Below are 23,435 nucleotides of genomic sequence, written 5' to 3'. Positions count from 1 at the left end.
AACAGGGATGATTCTGAAATAGCATTGAATCAGAAACAATCAAAGTTTTTAAATGAGAAAAAAAGTGAGCACAAGCACGATTAAGGTGTATATGAAAAAGAACCCCAAGAGAAAAGTTAAAAGGCTAAAATCTGAAAAGCAAATGTTTAAAAAAAAAGGCAACAGCTAACTAACAGATATATATTGAGTACCTGGTGTGTGCAGAACACCATGCTTGACCTCAGTTCAGTAATAAGTTCTTTACCATTTTGTGTAGACATGCCCCAAAGATAGTCATTTATAAATGCATAAGCAATTTCATTGTTATTCTGTGTAATGGAGAAGAGAGAAAAATAAAATCACTTTTCACGTGATGCTCCCGATAATGAAAAGTTAAAAGTAAGTGACCTTTTAATGCTTCTTACTTGTACAACCCACAGAAGTTCTAGGAGGCTGAACCGTGTATCACACAGTATTTATGCACCCACTATATGCTGAAAGCAGATCTATGGTGTAAAATATCTGCTATTGGGACTCCTGGGTGGCTCAGTCGGTTAAGCGTCCGACTTCAGCTCAGGTCATGACCTCACAGTTCGTGGGTTCGAGCCCTGCACCAGGCTCTGTGCTGACAGCTCAGAGCCTGCAGCCTGCTTCAGATTCTGTGTCTCCCTCTCTCTCTGCCCCTCCCCTGCTCATGTTCTGTCTCTGTCTCTCTCAAAAATAAATAAAAAACATTTAAAAAAATTTTTTTAAATATCTGCCATTATTTGAGTACCTACTATGTGAAGTGGCAGTGTTTAGTGCTTCATGTTTATTAGCAATGATAGAGACCATTTATATGTGCCCCTATTTTGCAGCAAATGACTCCAAAGTTCAGAGAATTAACCAAGTTACCTGAGCTTACACAGCTGATGAGGGAGCGGGACAAACAGGGAAACTCTGTAACCCTTCACTTGATGTTATTTCTGCTAAATTCTAGAGCCATCCTCAGAGGCATTGTGACATTAAGAATAAAAAGACACCTTCAGAGTCTCGTGTGAATCCTTAAATTGTAATCTCACCACACATGAAATAAACGTATCCACGCTTGGAGTTGTTCAAGTACGTCCCAACACATGGAAATATACTCTTTTTCATTTCTTCAAACACAAATCATCATGTTAATGTAACAGGAAAATTGCTAACTGTACTCCATTTTCTCTACACACATCTTTTTTTTTCTCCCCTAAGATCTAAGAGCACCTCTGAAACAGTAGTTTATTGGTGTTTAAAATCTTAATGATGAGAGTGAGTCACTGATGAGTAGGAATGACTCCCAGTTAGTTGCAGTTCATAATTTCTTATCTGTCTTTTATTCCCATTCCAAAGACTTTCTACACATTTAAAAACCCAGTTCACTTAAGACAATTTATTAGACGTTAAAATCACTTGGGCTAAAACTAGACCAGACAATATTAAAGGTGCTAAAGAGTATAAATAACCACAAAATGTTGATGTTGTAATTACAGAAACTTCATATATAATTCATATAATTATAGGAATTTCAAAGTGGCCTTGAAAATAACATATGGCCAGTTTTCATGGGAAAAATTTAGTTTTAATTCTCTAAATCTATGGAATGTCTATTATGTTCCAGGCCATGAATAGGTAGAGGTGAATAAATAAAATATGTACAGTCCCCAAACACAGAGCTTGCAGGCATGAAACAGACATCCACAAGTAAGTATATAATTACAGAATATTATAGTGCAAGGAAGAAAAGGAGAGAATGCTAATAATAATAATGATTATTATAATAATGTGAGAGCCATTATAGGTTGAGAAATCATAGAAAAATTAATAGAAAATAGCATTTCAGGTAAGCACTCGAGAAAAAGTTAGAATACACAGGTGAAAAATGGTGAGTGGAGTGGCCTAGGCAGATCCTATGTGGCAGTGTGTTTGGCACATTTAAGGAATTGAAATTATCTGCTGGAGCCTGTGACCCAGGCAGATGCTGGAGCAAGGTGATATTATTTCAATAAGCAAAGGCCAGATTCCATAGACCTTAGGCCTAGCATATTAAGGATTTGTATATTATACTAAGGGAAAGATATTAAGGTTTTTAAACATGGGATTGAGATAATTTGATTTAGATCACAGAATCTAATTACCCACAGGATTTAATTAAAACAACATTACAAGTGTGCATAACAATATATGGATTGTGTTGTTTGTCTATAAGTTTTCATATTTGTCTTTAACTTCCTCCTATCTCTTACCCATTGGTCAGCACAGAGGGGTGTAATAAAGGTTTGATTCTGCATAACGATTAATCAGACCTGATACTTACAGTTCCTTTGATGTTTAATCTCTCTGATGAAAACACTGTCATCAAGCTTCCCTCTCTACTCCCTGATTCTCCCCCTAAAGGTGTCATTTGGATATTTCCAAGGTACTGGCCAGCTGGGTGATTTCATGGGAGTAGGAAATGGAGAAGGAAGTGTGGTGACGTTCAGATTCTCCTCCTTCTCCAGCCTTCTCCTTCCCTCCCTCTCTTCTACACTATATTCTCCACTCCCCAAATCATCAGAAAAAGCCAGGTTTTCATGTTACTTCAGTTCTGTCAAATCTTCTTAACACCAGGAAGAGGCACTCAGTGCCATTACATGGAAAAACTTTTCCTCAATAATAGGAACACTAGGGGCGCCTGGGTAGCTCGGTTGGTTAAGCGACTGACTTTGGTTCAGGTCATGATCTCACAGTTCCTGAGTTTGAGCTTAGGGCTCTGTGCTGACAGCTCAGAACCTGGAGCCTGCTTCCGATTCTATGTCTTCCTCTCTCTCTGCCTCTCCCCCTGCTTGCAGATTGTCTCTCTCTCTCTCAAAAATAAATAAACATTAAAAAAATTCTTTTTAAGTAATAGGAAACACTGAGTTCTAATCTCTTGCCTCTTGTAAAAATAAAGTGGAGGTGGAAGAATTCACATTATTCTCTCTCAAGAAAATTCACTACCAAGAGATAGTCTCCCTGCAAAATACCCTCATGGAAGAAGGGTATGTACACCATATTTCTCAGTCTTCATTCTGCAACAAATTCCATTTACACAGCCCCCTCCCTAGATCTTGAGGCAGACCGGTGTTTCCAGAACACTAAGACAAAAAATCATATAATCAGAAAGGCAAAAGAGAAAAGCTCTTTAACAATTTTTAAAATACTACATGCAGTTGAATAACCTGTAGAGGTTGTTTAGAACAGAGATGAAGGTGGTTTGCCCTAAAATGGAGGCAGAGGATTAGTGAGATATGAAGAGAAGGAACAGTGAGACACAGTGATAGAGAAGGGGAGAAAGTATCTAAAAATTAAACTAAAAACTGTAATGCACTCTCCAATTCTTCAAAATTTATATATATTTTGAGTGGTTGAAAAATATTTGAATTATAATCCACCATATCAGAAAGAACAAGCATCTTCTTATCATTCAAACATATAAGGAAATTTTCTTATATTTCTTAAGAACTTTGAAAGGACTGCCTTCTGCTATTCCTCTGATTTAATTTTTTTAAACCTAAAATCTGTAGATAATACACTCTTCCATGGCTGGTAATAATAAAAGAAGCTGTCAACTTTCACGGCTGAATTACTATTAAGTCCCAGTGTTTTTATGTTTATACTATTTTGTTTGTAATCATGTTTCCCCATTGCTATTTATGTAAATAATGGTATCAAAAATATACTTTCTGACTTACACGTAAACTTTATCTGAATTTGAATAAGTAAATATGTTACCTGTCATCTAATAATTCAAATTCTAAGAGGAAGAAATTACATGTTATGTATACATTTAGGTGGATTCTATTGACTAATGGAAGGTTGAAAACTTACATATCAGGTTAGTCAAAAAGTGTTTATTGAACACTCATGTGTCAGGTACTTTTCTAGACACTCCAGTTATAGTAATGAAAAAAAAAATAACCAAAGCCTTGCCACCATGGAGTTTATAATCCAGTTTGGGGAGACGTGTAATAAAATAAATCATTTTTCATATTCAAAACTATTAAGTGCTTTGGAAAGCAACAAACCAGGGAAGGTGGGTTGAGAACCCTGGACAAGGATGTACCTGCAATGTTTTTAAGTTTATTTATTTTTAAGAGAGACAGAGAACAAGTGGGGGACAGGAAGGGAGAGATGGAGAAAGAGGGAGAATCCAAAGCAAGCTCCAGGCTGGGAGCTGTCAGGGCAGAGCCCAATGTGCAGGGCTACACCCATGAGCCATGCTATTATGATGTGAGCCAAAGTCAGACGCTTAACTAACTAAGCCGCCCAGGCGCCCCTTTCATTGCAATTTTAGATGGGCAAGCTCAAGGAAGCCTCATTAGGAAGGGCCACTTGGCAAAGATTGAAGGAAGTCAGAGAGCAAACCTGTGAGCATCTAAAAGAAGAGACTTCCGGGAAGACATAGCAGCAAGTGTAAAAGCCCTGAGGGGAATGTGCCTTGTGTATGAGGCAGTGAGGCCCGTGGAGCTGGGGCAGAACAGAAAGAAGAGGTGAGCGTAGTAAAGGGAAGCTGGATCACGTAGAGTCATGTGTACCAGACAGGGAGCCTCAGTGCGAAGGTCGTCTGCTCTGCCACTGTATGGATCACACAGATATATTAAGAAAGTAAATACCAAAAGCTATCCATGCAATGTCTGGTGAGTTGAACAAAAATGGCTTTCTTCTAGAAATAACAGAGATTTCTATTTGTCTCACCTAGTTTTTCTTTCAAATATTTTTCTATTATCTGTGCAGGAGGCATTAGTCTCCCGGTGAGTGAAAATTATGTAATCCTGACTCATTGACTCAGTTACATTCAAATGTCAGGTCATTAAAAGCACCTGGGAAACTTACTAAGAATACGTATTACAGGGTCCCATCCCCACAGACACTGCTTCAGAAGTTCCGTAGTGGGAGTGACAGCAACAACAACAGTCTTCATATTAATAGACACTCTAGTCCACTTTGATGTCTAGAGTCTAGAGGTCACAAATGAAGACTCACTTATCCCAGTGGTGTGTTGTACCTTCAAAACAGCAACAGATTACATGTCCTCAGAACTGTGCTTCCTCTGGAGAATACGCGATTATAATTGCAGAACGTTGGAGTCTTTGCTAGTTTAGTGTCTGTCCTCCCAACTAGAGGAAGTTAAACTGATAAAGTTTACTTTATACTTGATATACCTGATGTACTTCTCCATGATGTAGAAGGCAAGATGCTTTGCTGAGAGCAAGAAGGAAGGGAGTAAAGGGCTGGGAGAATAAAATTAGGAAATGTATACGACATAGGAGAAGTCAACGGTGCAAGAAGGAAAACTGCAGTAAAATAACCTTGTTGAACCAACCATCTGTGCTAGGTTCTGTTGCACAGGATGCTCATAAAATCCTTTCACATTCTGCAAAGAAATGTGTCCAGCCCATTAATGAGTAACCAGAATTGTAGACGAGATAGTAACTTGTCCTTGGTTATTCAGGCAGAAAAAGGTATTGTAAAGCTGAGCTTCAAATCCACGTCCATCTACTTCTAAAGGTATGTCCTATCAATCGTCCTTTCTGCCTGCCTTGGGAACAATAGAACAATTTTCAAACAGAAGAGTGCCCCCAGCTATGTAAGAAAGTTTTTACATTGAGTTTTTAAATTGCATTCTCCATATATTGACTTTTGTCCCACTCTTGTAAATGAAATATGGTTGACATGTGATATTATGTCCTACTCTTTTCTAATCTCATTTTCATATCAGTGCTTTAAAGATAAGTTCCATGTTCCTCGTATCTACTCCATCCAAGACCAGTTCTGAAGTAATGTGGGCTCTTCCAGCTGTCATTAAATTCTCATAGAAACACCTAGATCTTTAACATAGTTGGTACTCACTAATGGTGATCTTGGGCATATTACCAAACCTCTGTACCTCATTTTCCCCCATCTGTAAAAGGAAGATAAGCATGGTACTAATTCATAAAGTAGTTATATAAAATGTATGTATGTACACATACACAGAGAGTGTGTACGTCTATGTGTGTGTGTGTGTGTCTGTGTGTGTGTGTATGTATATATATATATATATATATATATATATATATATATGTAAATGCTTCAAAATGTGCATGGTAAATGGTAAGTGCTATATAATGTATGCATCATCATTATCCTCACCATCATCATCTGTGGTTTATAATTATATTGAATTGACTCCGCAGCATTTGTGTTCCTTATTTTCTAAATTATATTGCTTTAAGTAAGAATTTACCTCTTCTCTAATTTAAAAAAATATAAAAATAAAGCTTATTTATACCACAATTATACTCTTACAGAAAAGAGCCAGTTCTCAATATTTTTTCACTAAAAGAAAGGAAATGTTTCTACATATAAATTAAATGTATAAAAGTATTATCACATTTGTAATAATTTCTTTATAGAATGGAAAGCATAAACCCAAAGAACTGATCCTGACTCATTTTCTTTTTTGAGAATTTACAGTGAAACGTTTTAATTTGTCTTGGAAAGTTTTCTAAAGGTGATGTTTTACATTTAAACTAGAATGCAGCATAAGGACTTTTTTTCTCAGGAAGTACAGAGGAAAAGACTTCCCAGACCTGAGGAGTATTGCAAAGTGTTAGTTTATCACCCATCCAAACAGTTTTATTTTTATTTTTTTTAATGTTTACTTATTTTTGAGAGAGAGAGAGAGAGAGAGCATGAGCAGGGGAGAGGCAGAGAGAGAGGGAGACACAGAATCAGAAGCAGGCTCCAGGCTCTGAGCTATCAGCACAGAGCCTGATGCAGGGCTTGAATTCATGAACCTTGAGATCATGACCTGAACTGAAGCCCAAAGCTTAACCGACTTAACCACCCAGGCATCCCACCCATCCAAATAGTTCTAAGGTTGTTTCCCAGGCCAGACTGATACACAAGGACTGCTTTTCTTTTAGTCAGGTGACTAATCAAGTGACCTATAGGACCAAGAAGAGCTAGAGTTTCCTCCAGTTAGAATAGGCAGGCTCTTAAAAGGGCAATTATTCAGGGCTCCTGTGTGGCTCAGTGGGTTAAACATCAGACTCTTGATTTTGGTTCAGGTCATGATCTCACGGTCATGAGATAGATCCCCATGTTTGGCTCAGTGCTGAGTGTGAAACCTGCTTAAGATTCTCTCTCCCTCTGCCTCTGTCTCTACCCCCCAAGCCCACCCCCTGTCTGTCTGTCTGTCTGTCTCTCTCTCTCAAAAAAAGGCAATTATTCAAGAATATAAAGGATTTGTGAGGCACCTGGGTGGCTCAGTCAGTTGAGTCTCTGACTCTTGTTTTCGGCTCAGGCCATGATCCCAGGATCATGGGATTCAGGCCCTGCCTGGGGCCCCAGGTGCAGCATTCAGTCTGCTTGAGAGTCCTTCTCTCCCTGCGCCCTTCTCTCATGTTTGTTCTCTCTCACTCTAACATAAATTAAAAGAGAGAGAGAGAGAGAGAGAGAGAGAGAGAATGATGGATTTATATAAGAACTAAGCTCTAAAGCACAGGCACAAGAAATATTTTAATAATAATTCAATAAAGGAGAAAATTGTATCTTAATTTAATCTAAGTAATAGCTATTTTTAGCTTGACACTGATGCTGAACTTCCAGAATACACACTATACATTCAAATAATTTTTGAATCTTGTTAAATGCTTTCTAATGGTGATGAGTACTTTGAATCCAGTGCAGTATAATGTTTCTATGTTTAGATGGTGATGATATGACAATGAAAGATAGGAAATCATACTTTACTCTTTTTAGCTATTGAATTAAAAGAATTAAGTTGTCTGAAAGTAATGAATTAAAATGAACTCTTCCTAAGTTATAAGGAGCAAAAATAAACTACATGAAAGACTCTCTTTATTTCTTAAAATTTAAAATTGTTGACTTTCACATTTTAGTTAATGTGTTATATCAGTGCATATATTGGCTTCAACTGGACAGAACTTTTGTTCAGTAACCAGTTTTGTGGATATGCACAAATCATTCAACTTCTCCAAACTCCAAATTCTGTATCTGTAATTAGGACAGCAATTTCTTCCATCCATAACTGTTTCAAGACATAAATACAATGCATGTGGTATGCTTATCATCCCACTCAGTATATAAATATTAGTAATTATTATTGTGTTAAAAGAGAAACAGAAAAGTAAAAGCTGTAAATGAAATTATTTTTGCTGATATGCAACTAAAATAGAAATATTTTTTTTAATTTTGTTAATGTTTATTTATTTTTGAGAAAGAGAGAGAGAGAGAGAGAGAGACAGAGCACAAGCAGTGGAAGGGCAAAGAGAGACGGAGACACAGAATCTGAAGCAGGCTCCAGGCTCTGAGCTCTCAGCACAGAGCCGGAAAAGAGGGTCGAACCCACAAAGTGTGAGATCATGACCTGAGCCGAAGTCGGACGCTTAATCCACTGAGCCACCCAGGCGCTCCAGGAAATATTTTTTGAAGAAATTAATGCCTTCTCCCTTTTACTGTTAATTTTGCCTTTATTCAATTACATATGGAGATTTCCAAGAAGGGAATAAAATTTATTTTCACTTCTACTCTGTTTTCTGATTTGTATTAAAATCTTACTGGACAGGGGCGCCTGGGTGGCTCAGTCGGTTGAGCGTCCTACTTCAGCTCAGGTCACGATCTCACCACTTGTGGGTTCGAGCCCCGCGTCAGGCTCTGTGCTGTCAGCTCAGAGCCTGGAGCCTGCTTCAGATTCTGTGTCTCCCTCTCTCTCTGTCCCTCCCCTGCTCATGCTTTGTCTCTCTCTGTCTCAAAAATAAATTAATAAAAACATTAAAAAATTTAAAAAAGAAATCTTACTGGACAGTGGATAAGAATATTTAGCTTACTCTCATATAGTGTGGTTTAAAAGTCCAAATATAAATCTACAAAGTTCTAATCAAGTATAGAATACAGTATACCTATCAACCTCCTTCTTTATTCCATCTGACTGTAGTCCCTGAGTTAAAAAAGAAAAGAAAAAAGAAGCCTAAGGTAAATCAGCTTGATTGTTCAGAACACTTCATTCACAGGGCAGCGGTGCCCTATTTTCCTTTCCAGTATAGATGAAAAATGTCTTAGTAATATTCTCTAGTCATTGGATAGCATTGTCCTATGTGACTGAGTACAGAACCAAGGGGAAACCACATACTCCCATTAGCTTCCCAAGGTTCATGTATTTGGTTGTTTGGCTTCAGGCATTCACCCACAGTGCCTTCAGAGCCACTGTTGCATTGGTTCTCAAAATTACCTATAAATTTTGGATCCAGGAATCTCACCATGAAATAAGAAAGACAAAATGTGGAATGGGAAAGGAAATGGAAAATCCTGAAAGACCAAATCCTGAAAGGTATGAGTACTGCTGGCTGAAAAGCTGAGAAGTGCCTTTACTTCACATAGCTGTGAACAAATTGAGCACATTTTCACTTCTAACATATCATTTCGTTCTAAGAAGAATCAAGGTACTAAGGAGAAACGGTTAATTGAAGGGTTCTAGAGGAAAAGTGAAAACTAGTCTGGAATATTTTATGGTGCCACAAAGTTTTAAAGTGCTCAAAAGATGACAGAACCATGTCGGGGCGCCTGGGTGGCTCAGCCGGTTGAGCTGCCGACTTTGGCTCAGGTCACGATCTCGCGGTCCGTGAGTTCGAGCCCCGCGTCGGGCTCTGTGCTGACAGCTCGGAGCCTGGAGCCTGTTTCCAATTCTGTGTCTCCCTCTCTCTGACCCTCCCCCGTTCATGCTCTGTCTCTCTCTGTCTCAAAAATAAATCAACGTTAAAAAAAATAATAAAATAAAAAAAAGATAACAGAACCATGTCAAACACACAAAGGGCTTTCAATAGCTAAATCTCCAACAATTTGAGCATCAAAATAAATAGTGATGGTAATCCATTTTATATTTAAAAAGTCAATAAGTCTTTGCTAATCCTAAATAAATAAATGAGAAAAGAGAAAGATATTCCTTACAATAAAATGGAAAAATTAGACTCATAAAATCCTTTTAATAATCATAGAAATAATCAATTCAGGAAAATAAATCATTATCAGCGTACACACACACAAAGCTTGGTGGGGGATAAAATATTTATAGTTTCAGTGTGTGTCATAACTGATTATTATCAATTATAAGGAAGATGGTAACTTTTCAGTGTTATCAAACATGTTATCAAGAGTCACCAACACGTTATCAAAAGTCACCAACAACACGTTATCAAAACAACAACGTTAACAAACAACATGTTATCAAACAACACATTATCAAAAGTCACCAAAGTTAACATTACCAAATAATTGCAAACTGGCATCATGTGTCTTCTGTTGTGATGCACTGACATGGACAAGAAACCATTTGTATTTCTGACGAAAACACAGAACTTGCATCTATCCATGAGGCAACAACAACAGCAACAACGAAACAAATTAAGGAACATTCGATAAAACCATTGGTTAGTGCTTTTAAGAAATGCCAATGTCATAAGTGGCAAAAGGTGATGAACAATTCCAGAATAAAGGAGTGCTAAGAGACATGAAGCCTCCGTTGGAAGAAAAATTTTATATGGGATTTTATTTGGACAATTGGCAATATTTGTATATGAATAGTAAATTAAATAATAGTATTTAACAATATCAAATATTTTATAATAGCACTGTGTATAAACGAATGCCCTTTTTTATTTTAATATTTATTTATTTTTGAGAGAGAGAGAGAGAGGGAGAGACAGAGCATTCGCAGAGAGAGAGAGAGAGAGAGAGGGACAGAATCTGAAACAGGTTCCAGAGAGAGAGGGAGACACAGAATCTGAAACAGGTTCCAGGTTCTGAGCTGTCAGCACAGAGCCCAATGCAGGGTTCAAACTCAGGAACTCATGACCTGAGCCAAAGTCAGACACTTAGCCGACTGAGCCACCCAGGTGCCCCTAAAAGAATGTCCTTTTTATTTTTTTATTTTATTTTTTTAATGTTTATTTATTTTTGAGACAGAGAGAGACACAGCATGAGCAGGGAAGGGGCAGAGAGAGAGGGAGACACAGAATGTGAACCAGGCTCCAGGCTCTGAGCTGTCAGCACGGAGCCCGACGCGGGGCTTGAACTCACGAACTGTGAGATCGTGACCTGAGCCGAAGTCAGACGCTTAACCGACTGAGCCACCCAGGCGCCCCAAGAATGTCCTTTTTAAAGAACACATGCAAACTGAAATATCTAGAGATAAGCATGTATGATATCTTTAATTTACTCTAAAATTGAACAGAAATATGTATATACACACACACAGAGTAAATGTGACAAAAGCTAACAATTGGTGAATGTGGGTAAAGAAAATAAGAAAGTTCATTAAAGTGTTCTTGAAACTTTTTAATTCATTTGTAATTTTTAAAAATTAAGTTCAAAGAAAAATAGAAAGAACAAAGGAGTGAGGTCCTTTTCTTTCATCCTGAATTTACTTTGGTACCTTACCCAAGACTGGGAGTGGAGTCTGTCAAAGGGAAAACTATACATTTTTAATCATGGCACCACAAATACTTCCTGTCCATCTCCTTAAAAGAGGGGTTTCTAGTAAAATGTTACTCGTGTATATAGCTGTTAAATTTTTCAACATTTTGTCATTTTCATGACCTATATTACTATTAAAATAGTAATAATTACTGTAAAAATGAGAGTGCCTAAGAATTTCCTAGCAAGTTTGTAAAAATGAACATTCCTAGCCATATTCCCCAGAAATTTTAGCTCCATAAATGTGCTGTGGGCACAAGCATCTGTGTCATTAATAAGCACTCACTCCGGGCGATTCTGAAAGAGATCATCACAAACTACCTGGAGAGAGATGCTGAAGTGCTTTTGAGCTTCCTCCCAGTGGAAGCCAGCTGAGTCTCGCTTTTGCACAGGAATAAGGGCAAGTGGTTAGCAGGAGACTGAAGAAAGGTTTTTCCTGAAACCCAGAGAGCGACCATTCTGGAGCAGAAAGGAAGAATCTCCCCAGTTTTGATTTTATTCTCCAGGACCCAACAATTAATTACTTCTACCGTCAACAAAACATTTTGAACATTTTCCATACTAATTCCTCATCATCTTCTTTCCACGGCTAAATATAAATTAGGGTTTAAATGTGTGTTAGAGATTAGAATTTATAGTCATCCGCTTTATAGCAAATCAAAATATTGGATAATTACAAATAATAAATACTTGTGAACCTGCCATTTAACTTCAAGTTATTGACATTTTTGTGATTGTTTTCTTTTTTATCAAAAAAAATTGTTTCTGTTACAGTTAAAATTCTCACTGTTTGACCCTCCAGGTCTCATTCCAATACCTCATTCCCATCCCCAAGAGACAACCATCATTTGCGATGCAGTGTAAACATGTCTAGTTCATTTTCTTTACTATATATATATGTATTCTCAGCGACAATATATAGCATTTTGAGTGTTTTTCTTATTTACATAAATAACATAATATTATGTGTTACATTTTATTTTAAATTTTTTTTAAGTTTATTTATTTTGAGAGACAGAGAGAGCAGAGGAGGTGCAGAGAGAGAGAGGGAGAGAGAGAGAGAGAGAGAGAGAATCCCATGCAGGCTCCATGCTGCCAGAGTGGAGCCTGATGTGGGGCTTGAACCCACAAACCATGAGATCATGACCTGAGCCGAAACCAAGAGTCAGATGCTTAACCGACTGAGCCACCCAGGCGCCCCTTATGTGTTACATTTTGATATTTGATTTTGTCAGTCAAAATAGTTTAAAACTATACATGTTGATAAAGATAACGCTAGTTCAATCAACATGGATTTAAGATAAATGTAGCTTAAAACAATGTATATTTATTATTTCACGATTTCCATGAGTCACGAGTCCAGCCATGGTTTACCTGGTGCTCTGCACAGAGTCTACTGGCCATAATCAAGGTAACAGTGAGAGGTATAGTCTCATCTACAGATTGAGGGGCTCTTCTATGCTGATAAAGCTGTTGGCAGAATTCAGATCCTTCAGCTGTAGTGTTGAGGACAGCAGTTCCCTTCCACATGACCCTCTCTACTGGCAGTTCACAACAGGACAACTTAATTCTTCAAGGTCAGCATATCTGTCTTCCGGTGTGTGACAGGGAAGACTGAATACCAGATACATAAGCAGTCCTCTCTTTTATATTTTGGCAATAGAAAATATTATATATATAATATAAAAATGGTAGTACAAGCTGAAACCATGCAGAGTGATCTTAACTAGCAGCAGTAAATTATAATTCTCATTATTATTTTCCTGTCCCTCATAAAAAAAAATTTTGTCAAACTTTTGTCAAAACATTGACAACTCTCTTACTGTATGTTAAAAATATATAAAAAATATTTTAAAATAGTAAAACGAAAATATATTTAGAACTGTAATTTCACAGTAGAAATGTGCAGAATTCATGTTTGATTTCTTTGTAAAAAAATAAATAACAAGTCGTTTGAACAGTGCTTGCCTTCTTCTCATTATATAATTATTATATGTAACAAATATCTTTTCCATGCCTTGGTGAAATGTCATCGTCCTTTCTAAGTTTGAGTCAGCTTCCAAAATGTTAACTTTTTTACTTCCAATATCATGAGTGGTCTCTCAGAGTTCCTTGAATGCAAGGTGTTCTGTCTGTCTCTTCTTCTGGACATCTTCGTGCCTTCCAGCATGGCCACTTCCATCATCTGTGTCAATCAGTTCACATTTACTAGGTTCTCCATTGTCCATAACGATAGCCTCTCCTTTATGGTCATTTTGCAATTCTGTATCTTCCCTCCAAAAGTTCTTAATAGGGTTGTGTTGTATATAGTGGACTTTTTAGAAATAATAAGTCAGGAGGTGGGAGAGGTAGATGGCGGCGTAGGAGGACTCTGGGCTCACCGAGTCCTGCTGATCACTTAGATTCCACCTACACCTGCCTAAATAACCCAGAAAACCGCCAGAAGACTAGCAGAACGGATTCTCCAGAGCCAAGCGTAGACAAGAGGCCCACGGAAGAGGGTAGGAAGGGCGGAGAGGCGGTGCGCGCTACACGGACTGGCGGGAGGGAGCCGGGTTTGAGGGGCATCCCGCCAGCAAGCAGAGCCCTGGAGTCTGGCTTGCAAAAGCGGAGGGGCCAGACGGAGTGTGTTCCGACAGCAAGCGGGACTTGACGTCTGGAAGGTTATAAGCTAACAGCTCTGCTCGGAGAACGGAGAACGGGAGGGCTGGAGGACAATGGGAGGGAGAGTTGTTGAGCCCAGGGCGACAGAGCTCAGCTTGGCCGGGAACAAAGGCACTCGCCAGCACCATCTCTCTCGCCCATCCGCCAGCCAAAATCCCAAAGGGAACCAGTTCCTGCCAGGGAACTTGCTTGCACCACGCAAACACCCAATGCTGTGCTTCTGCGGATCCATCCCTCCGGCGGGTCTGACTCCCTCCAGCTGCCTCAGGGCCCCTCCCGAAGCGGATCTCTGAAGGAAAAGCCAGCTGAGCCTGCCCCTCCTGCCCCTGTGCACCTTACTGATCCACCCCAGCTAATACGCCAGATCCCCAGCACCACAAGCCTGGCAGTGTGCAAGTAGCCCAGACGGGCCACCCCACCCCACAGTGAATCCCGCCCCTAGGAGAGGGAGAGAGAAGGCACACACCAGTCTGACTGTGGCCCCATCCGTGGGCTGGCGGCAGACAGCAGGTCTGACTGCAGCCCCGCCCACCAACTCAAGTTATTCAAGACAGCACAGGGGAAGTGCCCTGCAGTTCTGCACCACTCCAGGGACTATCCAAAATGACGAAACGGAAGAATTCCCCTCAAAGGAATCTCCAGGAAATAACAACAGCTAACAAACTGATCAAAAAGGATTTAAACAATAGAACAGAAAGTGAATTTAGAATAATAGTCATAAAATTAATTGCTGGGCTTGAAAACAGTATAGAGGACAGCAGAGAATCTCTTGCTACAGAGATCAAGGGACTAAGGAACAGCCAGTAGGAGCTAAAACTGCTATAAATGAGCTGCAAAATAAAATGGAGACGACCACGGCTCGGACTGAAGAGGCAGAGGAGAGAATAAGTGAACTAGAAGATAAAATTATGCAAAAAGGGGAAGCTGAGAAAAAAGAGATAAAAAAATCCAGGAGTATGAGGGGAAAATTAGAGAACTAAGTGATGCATTAAAGAGAAATAATCTACGCATAATTGGTATTCCAGAGGAGGAAGAGAGAGGGAAAGGTGCTGAGGGTGTACTTGAAGAAATCATAGCTGAGAACTTCCCTGATCTGGGGAAGGAAAAAGGCATTGAAATCCAAGAGGCACAGAGAACTCCCTTCAGACGTAACTTGAATCGATCTTCTGCATGACATATCATAGTGAAACTGGCAAAATACAAGGATAAAGAGAAAATTCTGAAAACAGCTAGGGATAAATGTGCTCTAACATATAAAGGGAGACCTATAAGACTTGTGACCGATCTCTCTTTTGAAACTTGGCAGGCCAGAAAGGAATGGCAGGAGATCTTCAATGTGATGAACAGAAAAAAATATGCAGCCGAGAATCCTTTATCCAGCAAGTCTGTCATTTAGAATAGAAGGAGAGATAAAGGTCTTCCCACACAAACAAAAACTGAAGGAATTTGTCACCACTAAACTAGCCCTACAAGAGATCCTAAGGGGGATCCTGTGAGACAAAGTACCAGAGACATCACTACAAGCATGAAACCTATGGACATCACAATGACTCTAAACCCTTATCTTTCTATAATAACACTGAACATAAATGGACTAAATGTGCCAACCAAAAGACATAGGGTATCAGAATGCATAGTGGACTATTTAGATCATTTACTATAGTAAATGAAATTTGTGCATGTCAGAACTGTGCAAAGCAAAGACTAACTATATATTGTCACCTGACCACAACAGTGACATTCTATCACCTTTACCATATTTTGTTAGTCACAAGTGATAGGTCCTGCTCAACTCAAGGAGTGGGGATTATACAAAGCATAACACCAGAGTAGGGAGAGGGGATGATTATGCAGGCCCTCTCAGAATTCTGCCTATGATTGTGTTTATAATTTTACTAATTCTGGTTAATTCTGTAGCACAATACATTCCTACCAGGACTATATGATGGTTCTTGACTCTCCACAGTTTCATTGAAACTTGGTATTATCAGATATTTATTTTTGCCAGTTCAATAATTGAAAAGCATGATCATTATTTACAATTTCACTTTCTTGTCATTAAAATTTAGTAACTTTTATGTTTTTAGACAATCTTTTTCCTCTTTTTTGAATTACTTATATTCATTGATTATTTTCCCATTCTTCATAGTTTTCATTTTATTTCCTAGGAGTAGTTTATGTAATCTAGATAGTAATTCATAGTATATTGCATATGATGAAAATGTATGTTCTCAGTCTGATCTGTGCCTTGAATCTAGTTAATCATGTCTCTTTTAGTATAGAAGTTTTAATTTGAATGCATTAAAATTTATCAGTCTTTCCCTCTGTGCCATTTTAAAAATACTACCCAAGCCCTAAACCAATGCCATTATTTTTTCTTTATAAAAATAACACCAAAGTATAGAATTAACAATTGGTTGTTAAATCAATGAAAATTATTATAAATGTGTCACAACAACTATTTTCAATTCTAAATATCCAGAGTTAAAATTTAATTTCAAAAGCAAACATAAAATTAGGAGGAATTAAAACAAATCATGATTTGCTATATTAACTGCATTCTCCAAAAAAAATAAATAATGCGTTATGACAGCAATCTTTTCCAATAGGACATAGGCAGAAGATACCAAAGACAATTTCAGATTGAGCAAAAAAAGGAATATGACTGAGATATTTTGGAAAATTTACACCCAAAGTTAAATGAAAAGTGCTACTATTTATTTGTAAAATCTCAAATGCATTCGAATGGCAACATTATTATAAAAATTGTCCACTACAAACTCAAAGCATCACTTTGATCTGTTTGGCCCAGACAATTTCTTTCCTAGGATATGAGCTCTGTTTTCTTTTTCTTTTGCTTTCCAAGTAGGTTAATACAAAAGCACTTCAGATAATAAGAAAGCCAAAGGATTGAGTCTTTTCATCAAAACATGAAATCGAAAGGCTGTGAAACTAAAGATAGAGATCTGTTTATTTGTATAGAGACAAATTAAAAATGCATCTGTAAAACAAAACAGTCAGCTTTTTTGTAGTTGGTGTTCATCTGAGCTAATCTAAAGCACGTGTGCATGCGCGCACGCACGCGCGCACACACACACACACTATATATGAAATCTTCCCATTAAAAAGTAATTAGAAATGACTTTTAAAAATAGCCTCCCAAATTCCCTTTGTATAATTTCCGACAACCCCTTCATCTTATCAAGTTTTTTGTTAAGACTGTCATTATGCTGACTGGATTGTGCTTCTTTTTTGTTTCTACTAAATGGTTCTAGGGGGACAAAATATTCTCTTGTGTTTAAAATAAGTTTAACCCATTTAATACATATTGTTTCACATAGAAAATATGCACACCTTTAAAAATCTATTTCTGTTACTTATGTACTCAGTATCAATATGCAAAGAGAACACTGTAATTCAGCAAGATTCTCCGCAAGGATCCTCTTAACAAATCCAAAGTCTAGATATCTGGTAATATAACCTGAGGCTGAAGAATTCTATAGCCCAACCTACCGCCTTGTGGATTGCAGTTTATTCCCTGTGGGTAATACATCAACATCTGAAAACCTGAATGGAAGTTTTAAAAGAAAAAAAAATTTCAGACATGAAAACTTCAAAATCAACCTCCAGATGGTTTCAATGCAGTTTAAAATTTCAGCCTCAGAAATTCTCTGTAGGATTTTCTACCTTTTTAATTCTTTGGTCTAAGAAATATTCAGTATAGTGTTTTCTATTGCTCTTTTTGAATTTTCCTTCTATTTTCATAGCTAGCATTTATTAATGACCATTTATTTTTGAAACCTCATTAAAGGGCAAAAAGCGCAGGTTTAAGAAGTCTCTTCTAAGGTATGGTCTCGCACTGAGGGACAGAAATGTCTGAGGAATGAAGAATTGCCACGGGATTGCAATAGTTTAGGAATGGAGACAAGCTCACCGTACTCACTCTAAATATACCCCCCTTCTCCTGGGGTGGGGGGCAACTTAAAGGGACTAAATATGCCCTCAGACCTCCAGTTATGTAGGGCCAAAGGAAATCCCAGCAGAAAATGAGGGAGAGGAAAATGTGTTCAGGGTATTTGACCCCTTGGCTCCCTTACAACACGTGACCAGAAGTCACTGCTTCTGGCAAGGTAGCCAACTTCTCCTCCCAGCTTCCTAGAACCGCTCTCCCCAGCCCCTTTCAGGCTGAGTGTGGTAACAGCTTTGCAGCTACTGGCTCTGTTATTCCACTATCCTTTGTGGTTCCCCTACGCTCACACTTTTTAAATAAATTGCCTTTTGTAAATAAACTCATCTCAAATGATCCTATTTTAAGTATGCCATATTTTATCAGAACTCCTGATACATTTACTGTAAGAAATTTATCTAATTTAAAATCCGTGATTCTCGGGGGCCTGGGTGGCTCAGTTGGTTAAACATCCAACTTCAGCTCAGCTCATGATCTCGCAGTTCCTGAGTTCGAGCCCCACATCGGGCTCTGTGCTGACAGCTTGGAGCCTGGAGCCTGCTTCTGATTCTGTGTCTCCCTCTCTTTCTCTCTCTCTCTCTCTCTCTCTCTCTCTCCTGGTCCCTCCCCCCATTCACTCTCTCTCTCTCTCTCAAAAATAAATAAACATTAAAAAATGAAAAATCAGTGATTCTATAGGCAAATTATAGGTATATTTTACACACACAATTTTTCTTATTCAATTACTCAGTGGCCACTAACAGCGTGACAACAATTTTGAGGCAGTTTTGACTTTTTTTTTTTTTTTTTTTTTAGTGTCTAAAAGGGATCTTGAGAGATTCAGATTGTGCCCAGACCAGTCACATGAACTAAAGGAGCTCATATTTTCTCACATAGGAGCAGGAAAGACAGCATGTGTTGGGAGTGAAATACCAGGGACCAGAAGAATAAGTTGAGTTGTGCTGGAATAATTCACCAGAGGAGCCACCAGGATGACCACCCCTAGAAAAGAGCAGCAGATATGACATGAGCAGGAGAGGAAGGACGGCTGTGAGAAGGGAACTTTGTGAGCATTATAGGGACTCTACTGGTATGAAGGGCTAATAAGAGCTGCTGGAAGAGTCTGGCCTGAGGGGTTAAGAACCATTTGAGAAATTTATGTGGACTATGGATCTACTGCTGGAAAAATGTCACCAAGGACTTCCTGAGCTGTTGCAGTTCTGAGAGAACATGGGGAGGAAAGTAAGGAGGTAACTTGTGTTTTCTACACAGAATAAGAGCAACCAGCTTGGCTGTGTGGTGTGTTTGGGGAGTAGGAAGTGATGCTTGTCCTTGAAATGCGGTCCTCCATAGGCAAGGGACTCAATCAGAGGAGGATAAGCAGATACCTTCTCAACATTTGATCGTGGGCTTCATAACAGACTCGAATCTTGTCCTAAAATGTGCTGGACCCAGCTCGAAAGCAAGCACCGTCTCCCAGTTCCTTTCCTTTTTGAACCCTATTTCTAGTATATTTGTTACAACAGAGTTGACTGACGCAGACGGGATCAGATGTAGCCTGGCTCTTACTGGGGAATGCCTAGAAGGACTAGGAGACATGAACCTTCTCCAGGTAGAAATCACCTGCCCAAGGTAAAAACTCTCCTAAAAATGGTCTCCCAGTTGAGTTAGCCCAGCCCCCTGGGAAAGGAAATTGGGCGTTGGATTAGGGGAGGAATCTTTGAGTCTTGAAGTGATAGAGGCCTAGATACTACCAGTAAATACCATGTCAATTTTCTCATTGACTCCTTTAAGAAAAGAAGACATCACATACCCACTAATTGAATAAATATTAAAATATCATATAAAATAAGCCAAGTACTATTCTGGGTACAAGGGGCCCAACACTGTGCAATACAGACAAAAAACTCCTGCCTCATGGCACTTAGAGGAACAACAAACACTATTAGTGAGTCAGATATGTAGTGTGTTCTAATGGTGGTAAGTGCTAAGGGGAAACTGAAAGGGACTAAGGAAGAAGTAAAGGAGGGAAATTGGTCGACTACTGGGAGAAGAGGGTCCCCAGCATAATAAACAAATTCAAAGGCCCTCAATGGAAGTCTTATGTTCCAGGAACAACAAGGGGCCAGTGCAGCTGGAATGGAGTGTACTAGATAGAACACAACGAAAGGAGAGGTCAGGAAGCAAAGGGACCTAGATGTGGTGAGGCCATCGTAAGGACGTGTAGTGAGATGGGGGCATTGACAAAGGGGTGACACTTTGAAGACCATCCTGGCTGCTGTGTTGATCATGGCTGCAGAACGCCAAAGGCTGAAGCAGGAGACCAGTTAGGAGGCCACTCAAATAGCACAGCCAGAGACTTGGTGGTGTGGACAGGGTGTTAGTAGGTGAGGCGGTGAGATCCGGTCCACTTCTGGCTGTGTTTTGGATGCAGAGACTGCAGGCTGTGATGGCGCAACCCTTGTTACACTTCCTTCTGTGCCAGAGGGAGACTCTTGCACAATGTCTGACCCACATCTGGTTGGAAAACGGCCTATGTAGATTTGCCGAGGGTAGCAAATATACACCAGTTGAGAAGGAGGTATTTAATAGGAGGAAAACCATTATTCTTAGAGTTAGCAACCTCTCAAGTAGAAGATTTGCTTTCATCAAATTTATATTTCTTAATGATGTCATGGTATACAGGAGAAAAAAAATTATATAAATCTTTCAAAGGGGCTATGGAGTGCTAATCATCAAGCATTTGTTTTTCTGAGTGCATTATTATTATCTGAGTTGAGGGCTAGTGCTAACAGGATGAGAACGCTGAAGGAATTTTCCCTAGTGCTGTGGATGTTTTATCCACTAGCACTCAAAGGCATTATGCTGAACATCTATAGGGTCCTCTGAAAATATGTCAGACCTCAGGGAAGCATTGGCTTCAAATCACAGGAAAAAAACCTACATAGTGGAAAATAAATATTTAATTAAATTTTAATTAAATGTCTACAAATGCATACCCTTATGTCAACTTCATTAATTGTTAAATTTTGAATGCTTTTTTTTTTTTGAGAGAGAAAGAGTGAGCAGGGCGTGGGTGGAGAGAGGGAGACAGAGAGAGATTTGTAAGCAGACTCCATGCTCATCACAGAACCCCATGCGGGGCTCCATCCCATGATTCTGGGATCATGACCTGAGCCGAAATCAAGAGTCAGATGTTTAGCCGACTGAGCCACCCAGGCGCCCTATTAAAATTTGAATTCTAAAATAAACGTCATGATATATGAGAACAATTTTAGGTTACAGTTTCCCACTTTGCAAGAATCCATGAGTTATCATGATTAATACAGTACAATTAGAACCAATTGTAATTTTATTGTAAGTCACTTCTTGCTAAATAACTTAAAAAGCAAAGTTATAACCATCTTTTCAAAATTGTTTATTGAAAAAATATTGAATGTGTTATTTGGGTGTCTTATCACATCTCAGAAAGGGGAGATAAAATATTTAATGGAAGTTTCAGGGGACCTCTAGGGGAAACAGAAACATTGACTGGGGGACTTTATTAAATAAATGTCTTCCTTCCCCATGGAGTCCTTGGTGAAAAGCCTAATCTTGTGGAGTTAGGATCCACCAAAATGCTGATCCTGCTTCAAGGTAGCATTGGAGCAAGATCAGAGGCTGCCAAGGAGGAGAAAATGAAGTCTGGATAGCACTGAAATATGCCAAATGTTGACTCTGACCATGTTTTAAATTAAACAGGCTAAAAGGAATAAATACAGAGATCATTGTTTTGAAAAAATGTTGTAAACTGAAGTTTTGGTTTTAGTTTGCAAAAGGTATGGCTTCATTATGTTCAAGCATTTTTGTGGTATGTTTATAATTTGTAGATTGTCTGGCAGAAAGGAAAATAAAGCTTACTGCTTTAAGAATGAACACAAACTCTTAGAAAAGGGAATAATAAAAATGAATTATCCAGAATATTTTCCCTGGCCTTAAACAAAGGGAAAGCTACAAACCACAGCAGCATGTAACACTTCCATAACAAGGAAAGGGCTGAATATGCTGATCGGAGTATTTCCAACAGTTAACAAGAGGGGGATAAGAAGTAAAAATAGCTTAAACAAAATTACTTCCAGCAATAAATTGTCATCTTATTAAAATGTAAGTTGCTGGGTGCTGTATGTATTAAATCACAGAAATAAAGGCAAGATTTGCACCAAGATTTATAGCCATTATGAGATAATGATTAGAAATGTTGCCGTTTTTCAAGTTTGATAGCTTGAAATGCCAAACTTGAAACACCTTCCATTCCTATTTTCCACCTGATATATGCCCACCCCAAACCCCCAATCCAAAGAAAATGTAGTGAGGATCTATCTCTGTCTTTTTCTTTGTTGTCCAATATGTTAATTCCTATTTGTCACAAACTCCAAATAGGTTACCATTTTTATTTTTTATTTATCATTTATCATTAAGTGAAAGGAGGACTAAGTTTAACAAAGTTCTCATGTTCTTCTTCTTCTTTTTTTAATGCACAATTTCAGAATATAGTGGTCTAATGGGGGTCTTCTTCCTAAACCAATTGCAACAGGGGCAATGGGCTAAAAGCCCATTGAAATCACTGGGCAGGAAGGACAATGGAACATTCAAAGGCACAAATTTGGGATTCAGACAGCTCTGGGTTTGAATCAAAGCTTGGCTTCTTACTGACCAGCCTTCTTACTAACTTTTATCAGACTCAGTTTCTTAATTGGTAACTCAGGGGTTTGTAAAAATTATATTATTAGATATAGGAAAGACATTATCAAACTTACAGTGTTAGAATTCTATGGTGAACCACATCATATCCAGTTCATTGGCATATATATATATATATATATATATATATATATATATATATATATTTTAATGTTTTTATTTATTTTTGAGAGACAGAAGGAGAGAGTGCGAGCAGGGGAGGAACAGAAGAGAGGGAGACACAGAATCTGAAGCAGGCTCCAATCTCTGAGCCACCGCACAGAGCCCAGAGCGGGGCTCATACTCGTGAACCGCGAGATCATGACCTGAGCTGAAGTTGGACACTTAACCAACTGAACCACCCAGGCACCCCAAATGGCTTATGTGTTTAAGGAAACTACAAAAGGTAAACTTTCGAAATCACTTATACTTATTTTTGGAATATTTACTATAAAAAAGTTCCATTATGAAATTAATTAATCTACTCAGAATAAGCTTTCTAATCAACAAATACAATATACAACCATGTACTAGAGTTGGTATTCAAGGCCACAGTACCTCAAACTTTAGGTTGGATACATTTGATGGCCCATCAGTTACCTGGTCATTAAGGATA

At 38.5% G+C, this 23,435-nt stretch overlaps 1 long non-coding RNA gene across 1 annotated transcript in view; it reads right to left on the bottom strand.

Moving 5' to 3' along the window:
• Window positions 1-23,435, bottom strand: part of LOC147581091 (uncharacterized) — a 52,106-nt gene that overhangs the window by 15,295 nt on the left and 13,376 nt on the right. The window contains exon 4 of the long non-coding RNA XR_015250840.1: window positions 13,571-13,675. This is a non-coding gene — a long non-coding RNA (uncharacterized LOC147581091). The remainder of the gene's footprint in view (window positions 1-13,570; window positions 13,676-23,435) is intronic.

The sequence above is a fragment of the Puma concolor genome, chromosome B2, assembly GCF_028749965.1.
Source record: "Puma concolor isolate L17-30 chromosome B2, mPumCon1.1.hap2, whole genome shotgun sequence".
NCBI lineage: Eukaryota > Metazoa > Chordata > Mammalia > Carnivora > Felidae > Puma > Puma concolor.
This window is presented reverse-complemented; position numbering and strand designations above follow the sequence as displayed.